A 9,285-nucleotide genomic window follows, 5' to 3' on the forward strand; every position below is an offset into this window, starting at 1 on the left:
GGACGATGAGCATCCAAGAACTTGTAGAGGTCACGCATATAAGAATTGGCGCCAACGAAATTGGTTCCATTATCCGAATACATGCATTGGACGGGACCACGGCGTGCCAAAAAGCGCTTTAATGCAGCCATGAAGTTGGCGGTACTCAATTCCGTCGCTATCTCAATGTGAAGACAGCGCGTAGTGAGGCAAGTGAAAATACATAACCAAGCCTTGCGACTCTTCACTCCTCTGCCACGAGTAGGCGTATATTGCAGAGGGCCTGCATAATCACACCCTGTATGCGTAAACGGTTTATCCACTTGATTCACGCGACAGCCCGGTAAGTCTGCCATGAGCGGAAAAGACGATTGTGGATTCGCTCTGAAACAAGTGTTGCATTTGGCAATGCGGTCGCGAATGACACGACGAGCCGACAGAATCCAATACTGAAGCCTAAGTATAGTCATCATTGACTCGGGACCAGCATGCAAATGCTTTCTGTGAACGTAGTCAACGATCATATTGACTACATGATCACGTCGCGGGAGCACAATTGGGTGCTTCTGAGAATACTGCAAGTCTGTATTTGTCAACCTGCCTCCAACACGAATTAGACCGTCTTTGTCTAAGAACGGTTTGAGCTTTTGTAAAGCAGGTGAGCAATATTTCTTGCTCTTAATTTTCTCAATATCGTCACAAAAATGTTCGTTTTGCAACGATGAGAGAATTTTGCCTTCAGCAAACTCTAAGTCGGATCGGGTAAGGGCCGTGGGGAGCGGTTTCGGATTAAGGATGCGGTACACGTATACGACGATGCGCAGTAATCGAGACCACGACGATATCCGCTGCGCGAGGGAATAAAGTGGTGACTCTGACACATCCGTAGTAGTAGCGTGTGCAAGAGGCTTAAGCTCCGGCACTTCTCCGATGGACTCTCGATCGAGCTCCCTTAAAGGCCATTCTGATGGATGCTTGGATGCCCAAGCCGGTCCTGTAAACCACAAAGGATGATCCACAAGCTTAGCAGGCGTCAGGCCACGCGACAAGCAATCCGCGGGATTTTCTAAGCCCGCCACATGATGGAAGCAGCTGGCCGGTACAGCTTCAATTATCTTAACAACGCGATTGGCAACGAATGTTTGCCAGCGGTGTGGTGATGACTGAATCCAGCAGAGCGCAACTTTCGAGTCAGTAAAGGCGTAGATCTCGTTAATGTTGTAACGGGGCTCGAAATTATCTTGCACCTTCCGCATGAGCTTTGCCAGGAGGACAGCAGCACACAGCTCTAATCTCGCTACAGAGACTGTCTTCAAGGGAGAGACCTTCGACTTGGAACACACCAATCGAACTGTCACTTCATTCCCGTTTATGACCTGAAGATAAACTACACCTCCATATGCCCGCTCGGAAGCATCACCGAAGCCTAAGAGGTTTATAGTACAACCTTGTACTACCCCGAGATGACGCGGTATATGAATTTCATTCAATTTTGGCAACTCAGAACAAAATCGTTCCCATAAATTTACAATATGGGTCGGGGAGTCTCATCCCAGTCGCATTTGATCAACCAAAGCTCCTGTATGAGGAGTTTTGCGTAAAGGACAACTGGAGCTACTAAGCCGACGTTATCCCATAGGCGAGCCACTGCAGACAAGATTGTCCTTTTAGTGCACGTTGGATCTGGCTCTGTCACCTTGAAATGGAAATAATCGCCAGATTTATTCCAACACAAGCCAAGGACCTTTTGCGAGACTCCTGGGTCTATTTCCAAGTCTACGGAAGCCCTATGAGAAGCAGGTATCTCACGTAGCACGGTCTCTGAGTTGCAGGTCCATTTGACAAGATCAAATTGACCGCATTTGAATAGGTCAATAAGCTCCTTAGCCGCAGCGATAGCAACAGATTCATCCTTCTGTTGCGAATCATCTGACATAATGCTGAAGCATACGTCATCCATGTATGTGCAGGACGATGCGATCGCTGCTGCCATTGGAAACTTATGTCCGTCGTCTGCAATCAGCTGGCGAACGACGCGGAGCGCGTGATATGGGCTCGACTTCATACCAAAACACACACGGTTAAATTCGTATGTCGAAATGGGATCTGCCGGGCGGAATCTATATAAGATTCGTTGAAACTGGCGGTCCGATTCGCGAACACCAATCTGTAAAAACATTTGGCGACAATCGGCTGAAAGCGCTATTTTGAATAAGCGAAAGTTCAAGAGGATTGAAAATAAATCCCCTTGAAGATTGGGCCCTGAGTGCAAGACATCATTCAGCGACAGGCCTGTAGTTGTCTTGCTACTCGAGTCCAGGACCATACGAACTTTGGTAGTGGTCTTATCCTCACGCACGACAGCATGATGAGGAATTATGTATGCGAGGGCTGAAGAGGTGTTCGCGTTGAGAGAGTTAGTCACGTCCGATATATAACCCTTACTGACGTATTCACGAATTATATCGTCATAGGCGGCACGTAACACACTCGATGACTCTAGCTTTCTTTCAAGACAAAGAAAGCGCCTCTTAGCAGCCGAATGCGACTCTCCGAGCTTGAACACGTCATCTCGGAAAGGCAATGCCACAGTATATCTACCACTAGCGTCGCGCGTAGTGGTGGCGCGGAAATATTCCTCGCATTCAAAGTCATCCTGGCTTTGAGCGGGCGGAGCGGATACTTCCTCAAGTTCCCAGAACTTTTGAGGAGGTGGTCCATGGAATCCACGGAAGTACAACAAGCTGAAGTATATTTACGCGGTGGCTGTAAAGCAGGCACCGAACCCATTAAAATATACCCCAGTACCGTCTGTATAGCTGGTGGCATATAGTCCACTTCGCTTTTGACGATGTGCGGCAGCAGCAAATGTGGAAATATAGTTGCACCCACCAGTACATCAATGGCGACGGGCGTATCCAACGTGTCGTCAGCTAGAGGGAGACCATGAACATGTGTCAGTGCTGACATGTCCACGGGCACTGACGGCAGGTCGTCGGTGATGCGATCGACCACCAAACTCGAAACGTCGAAGTTGACATTATCGTCGAATCGCGAAAATACTTTTACGTTTGCGTTCCCCTTAACAATTTTCTTGGTTTTTCCAATGCCAAATACAGAGCTTGGTTTCCTATCAAAAGTTAAACCTAAGCGCCTACAACATTCTTCAGTAATGAAGTTACTTTGTGACGCGGTGTCAAGAAGACATTTGATAACCTGCGTTTCACCCTTACTGTCGCGAACGATGACCTTTGCGGTGGACAGCAAAACCGTGTCACACGAAGATGCTGAGTCTTGATTTGACATTTTATTGTTAGAGGCAGCAAGTGCTTGCGTCACGATAGACGTGTTACAGGACGTGCCTTCCGGCGGCGAGGATGTTTTAATAGCTGCGTTGCTCGTAGATGCATTTGACTCATCAGAGGTCGTAGCTTTTTCATCCTTGTTCTTGTCAAAATGCAACAGAGTATGATGCTTTTGATGACAAACTCGACACTTCACCTCGGAATTGCACTCGCGGGTGCGGTGTTTAATGCTTAAGCAGTTAATACATGCTTTAAGCTCTTTAGCGCGTTTGAAGCGATCAGAAGACGTTAAGTCGTTGAAAGAAGGACATTTGAATAAATGTTCATGGACAATATTGTCACAAATACATTTAGTAGTGCTCGCGCAAGCAACGTAGCTTTGTAGTTTAGGTGCGGCACTACGCGGTTGAATCGACTTAACACCTTTTTCGCGCGATGGATTTACGGCGGCGGAGACGGCGGTACATGGTTGCGAGTTTTGATAAATCCTAAACTGACTTTTCATGAAATCTGACAGATCGCGAAATGTAGGCAACTTCGTATTTCGATGCAGCATCTCAAATGCTCGAAGAGTTTCCTGGTCTAACTTCTTTAAAGCTATATGCATAAGCATAAAATCGCTTAAATCATCCAGCTTAAGCGATTTAAGCGCATTCGCAGCTGTCACAAACTTATCAATGAATGTCTGGAAGTTAGACGAGGAAGCGGGACCATTAATCTTCAAATTGAGCATTTGATCCATGTAAGTCGAGGCAAGAGTGCGCTTATCTTGAAATCTGTCAAGTAGACTATCTAGAATAAGCTGATAATTGTCAGCGCTCGGAGTTATACCTGCAAAGACGGCTTGAGCTTTTGGTGACAATTTCCCAATTAAATAAAACAGCTTCTCCTCGTCGGTAAGTGACAGATTGTCGTGCACTCTCGATTTAAAACTAGCGTAGAACAGCGGCCAGTTACGTATGTCTCCATCAAACGCTACCAGTTCCATCGTTGGCAAAGAAGGTCTAGCTCTCTCCACCGATAAAGGCGGCGAAGAGGCCGGCGGTGCGGCTGGTTGCAGTCGCTTGACCACTCTCCTGATGCGGCAGTACAAATCTTCAAAGGCTATGAGCGGCTGATAGTTAGGGACAGCAGCCGTCTTAGTCCTCAGTAGCGTGCGGTTGTACTCATTTACCACTTCTTTGAACTCCGTCCGAAGTTCGTCAATAGTGTCAGCAGCGTCAAGAAAACTTTCGCGACTCACTGCATCTGTATCGGCAACTAGCGACTTTTTATAAATACCCTGGACGAGTTCAAAGAAGACGTTGCGTTTTGCTTCAAGCATTGACAACTCGTCTTCATAACACCAGCTGTCAACGCTTTCGGCTTTTGTTTCTTTTGCCATATTGCATGAGAAGGGTTAAATATGCGGTAAATCAATTTATGTTCCTATGAAGGATAAACTCTTATAAACGTATACCTAAATTGCGGGTGCGGTTAATAATATATATTTAGGTAAATAATTTATAAGGGCGGAGCGACGAATAAAGTTATACACGTATAAATAAATACCTAAACTGCGGGAGCGAGTAAGTAAGAATAATTTAGGTAATATTTATACGGGGCGGTGCGGGAGGAGAACGATTCGCAATGAATGTATGAGGAGAAAATAGGGGAACAGGGAAGAGAATCAGGTTCGAAGGACCAGAAATGTTGAAGGACCTGCGGATACGAAGTTCCTAACGAACTATTGTAATAAAATAAAACAAAACGGAAAATAAAATTATGGAGATTGATGGGGAGCCAAACTCACCGATGTTGTCGTCTCGAGAGTTTATTGGGTGGCCACCCTTGCAAAGCTTGGTTCTCTCTTCCTTGCACTGCACACTCGCGAATCGTTCTATTATAATATAATTAATTAATAACTTAATTCGTTGCGGATATTTTATTCACCATTGACAACGACTTTCTTTTTGCGGATTGACACTTGACGTATTTTATATTTTTTAAGAAGTTTGGCAAAGAGGCGGGTGACATGACAATTAAAAATGAGGTTGAACCTATCATAAGGAAGAGCGAGCGGGATGGACGATATGAATGATAATGAATGAAAAGGGCGCGAACAGATGTAGTTGCGTACAATTACACTTTTGGTTTTGGGTGTTTATATTGTGGTGAAAGTAGTTCGACTTCAAAAGAAATTTTTTTTTTTAATTTTTGATACCGATTAATTTGAAATTTATTGTTGGCTACTTTTTATTTGTATTAAGTTGGTTGTTTTTTTTTTTGTTAACGTGTTTGTAAGTGAGTTGTATTCGAGTTATGTATATTTTTGACATTTTATTTTAGTAAGGTCGTGATTATTTGTGATATTTTTATAGATGATTTAAACTACTTTGTATAGCGTAATCACGCTATAGTATTTTTTTTTACAAGAGAATGCCAAGAGAGATGAGAATTTATTTGGTAGTTCAGTTTTTTTTTTGTGCTCGAGATAAAATATAATAAATTAGTTAGTTTATTTGAACATTCTAATTTTGAGGTAATAATATATATTAGCCCAATGGTGGACTGGCAGAGAATGTCTTAAGGCGTTAAGTCCACCATTTGTACTCTTTTTTGTAAATTTGTGCAATAAAGTTTAAATAAATAAATATATGATATTTGTATTCTAGTTACTTTTGTGAGTTGTGTATGCAGCAATTCTGACTTGTGATTTGAGTTAAAAAAAAAAATGTACGTATAGCGATTGATGTAGTGAGTATTGTGGTTATTTTTATTTTTCATATTCTTATCCCCTTTTTTTTATGGTGTTTTTTTTTTTAGATTTGTATTCCTATTTTAATAAATTTTTATACCTATGTCGTTTTGTGATATCAATTTTGTTTGGGGTAAAAGTATTTGTTTTTAGTACCTACACCTCTTTTTCGCAGATAAAACCTGCTTACTAAATTTGTTAGATGTTTTTTTTTTTTTTTACTACTGGCGATTACAATTATACTTTTAGTATTATTCATACATTCAGGCATTGCTTTTAAGCATCACACTATTTTGTGTGTCCAAGAGTCTCCACGATTGATTCTCGATCGAATCATGGTCAGCCGTCAAGGATTTCAATACCTGCTTGTATTATATAGAAATCAATTCCCATGAGCCATAGTACCTTAATGTCTGCATTGGGAAATAATGTAAGCTTCTTCGTGATACATAAAGTTCACTTTTCTTTTAAAGAGTACACTGCGCATTTTAGCGCATCCGGTCGGCCGACCCTACATTACAATATATAAATATTAAGGATACAAAAAAATATATTTATTATAGCGCGCTGATACATACTCAATAAATGTAGTATGTTTTTCCAGACATATGCTTTCACACATTAGAACGCAATAGCTTTGCGTTGGGCACACGGACCTTCACAATTGAGAGCTCGCTCGAATTGGTTTTGGTTTCAAGGGGTCTGTGTCTGGTTTGTATCCTGGTGTACTCTGCTTACATTATAATTTACTAGCTACCCAGTATTGTTAATAATAATAATGTCGGTTTGAAAACATAAAAGCGTTTAAGAGTCACAATAACTTTTAGGTGATCAGGCTAATCGTTGGTTGCGACACTTAACTGATTTTGCTTTCCCGACAAGACGTTTATCTTATGTTTTTTTTTGTTACTTGTAAAAATATTTATGTAATTATTTTTTTTTAATTTAAGTTTATACAATTTATATTATCCTCTTTTTACTATCATTAAATAATATTAATTTTACCTATCAGCAGTTTAATTTTTTTTTTTATATATTATATTGATATTGTCCTTGTCCTTAGTACCTTACAGCCTGAGATCTGTCCGGTCTCGCTACTACTGAGAGAGAAAAAATAAATTATAATATCTATACATCACTTTTTTATTTTATGAATATTAAGTGATTACTGGATTTAGGCTATGTCAGTTTTTTTTAACTGCCGGCCTGATTGTGAAATAATAGTAAATACGTTTGATAAGGTGTTTTTTTTTTATATATTTACGACCGGAACCGTACAATAAATTGGAAAGAAAAAGATTAATTCTATTCGATAAAAATCAGTCAATCTCAATAGCACGACTTTTATTTTGTATTCGATTACTTTAATTTTTATTATAGTACTGCAACAAAACAGAATTATATGGAAAAAAAATGTTTTTATTTTCATACCAATGGCATGGGACCATTTCTCGATTTTCGAATTTCTTTTGGGTCCCATATAAGCTTTTGATCTTGTACAGTAATGGGATATTTGAATTCAACAAGTTGTATGTTGTATAGATACTTTATATCTATATTATTATTATTTTTTTATCATGGAACATGAGTCCTGATTAATTTATTATAAGATGTCCTGACAGAGTTGTTTCACGTTTTATAGGTAGTTATTAATTATGTGAAACTTGATAGTTTCGTATGAATTTTCCGCGATCTACTATTTAACTTTTAGAAATTTTTATTATGATTTGTTTATGGAGTCTGTTTGTCTTTTCTTTTGTTATTTTGAAGTATAGTCATTTATGAACTAATCGATTTCTGGAGTCTGATAGTCTCAAATAGTCTTTAAAAAAAATCTGGTGTTTTTTATAACTCTCTATAAACATTTTTTTTTTCTTTAAATACCTACAAGAACTTTAATATAATTATTTTTATATATAAATATAAAAAAATAAATAAAACATATTATGAAAACATAATAACGATCAGTGTGAATATGTAATGGATTTTATATTTTACCATGATCCATCTTACAGCTACGCGTCTGTGTGTATCGTGAATGTGTTGTCATTTGAGACGTCCAGATGCCTATCGTAATGATGGTGGACTACTGATATCTTTCTATTTTTAACTTTGTAACTACATCTTTACACTGTTGAGTGTACCTAATCAAATTCTAGATTTCTATTTAAAGATAGTTTTTTTTTATAGTTAAGTATCTTTTTAATTACTTCATTGTTGACTTCGATATTTAAATTAAAATTATTGAAAGAGTCTTAATTATACAATATATCGTTATTTTTATAACACTCAACTAAAAACTTTTACTTAAATACAAGAACCTTATAACACTTTAAGTTCTCGCGCTTTGTACACATATTTAAAGTCACACACAGGTCGAACGCGATTAATTAACATTATTTTTACCTTTTTTCCCAACGTTTCGGCCAGGTTGCACTGGCCGTGGTCGCGGAAGACCTCCGCGACCACGGCCAGTGCAACCTGGCCGAAACGTTGGGAAAAAAGGTAAAAATAATGTTAATTAATCGCGTTCGACCTGTGTGTGACTTTAAATATGTGTACAAGAACCTTGCTTAAAAAAAAATAACTTGAAAAATATTTGGCGAAAAATAATAACCACTATTATAAATATTGCGCTAGCTAAATAATAATAAGTTTTATAATATTATACCTCCGTTCGGCGTATGGTCGACTGCGCTGGACTTGTATTGGGCTGATACTGCGGCGCGGTGCTGTTGTGCGGAGCCATGGTGCTGCGACGAGGAGTAGCGGGTAGACGATGCTACGGTGAACTGGCACATTGCTACCGATTGGCACTCGATCTTCTTCATGGCCAGTGGAGTTGGTTACTGGAGCGGCGAAGCTTAGCGTGGCTGGGGTGACTTGGCGGCGCTCGGCTTACGCATGGTCGGCTGGGCGACGTGGTAGCTCGGTGATACAGTTTCAGAGCGTTCGGCGTGGAGGCTGAGCTGGCGCGGTTGTAGTCCGGGGTGGGCGGGCGGGGTGGGCTGCCTCGAGCAAGTGGCTAGTGCTCGAGCAGCCCCACTGGCAGGGATCGCCATGAAATGTAGGAGGTACCGGAGGTAAATAACAAGACAAGACTGTGGTTAACTCTGTATATTTGACTGAAGATACATCGTGTTTATATAGTAGGATATTATCTAATTATCTATTTATGTGGGAGTTATCATGGTATCTATTCCATGATACTATGTACTCATATTTCAAAGGTTAATTGGTACTTGATACTTGATACTTTATTAT

This window comes from Leguminivora glycinivorella, chromosome 5 (genome assembly GCF_023078275.1).
Source record: "Leguminivora glycinivorella isolate SPB_JAAS2020 chromosome 5, LegGlyc_1.1, whole genome shotgun sequence".
Taxonomy (NCBI): domain Eukaryota; kingdom Metazoa; phylum Arthropoda; class Insecta; order Lepidoptera; family Tortricidae; genus Leguminivora; species Leguminivora glycinivorella.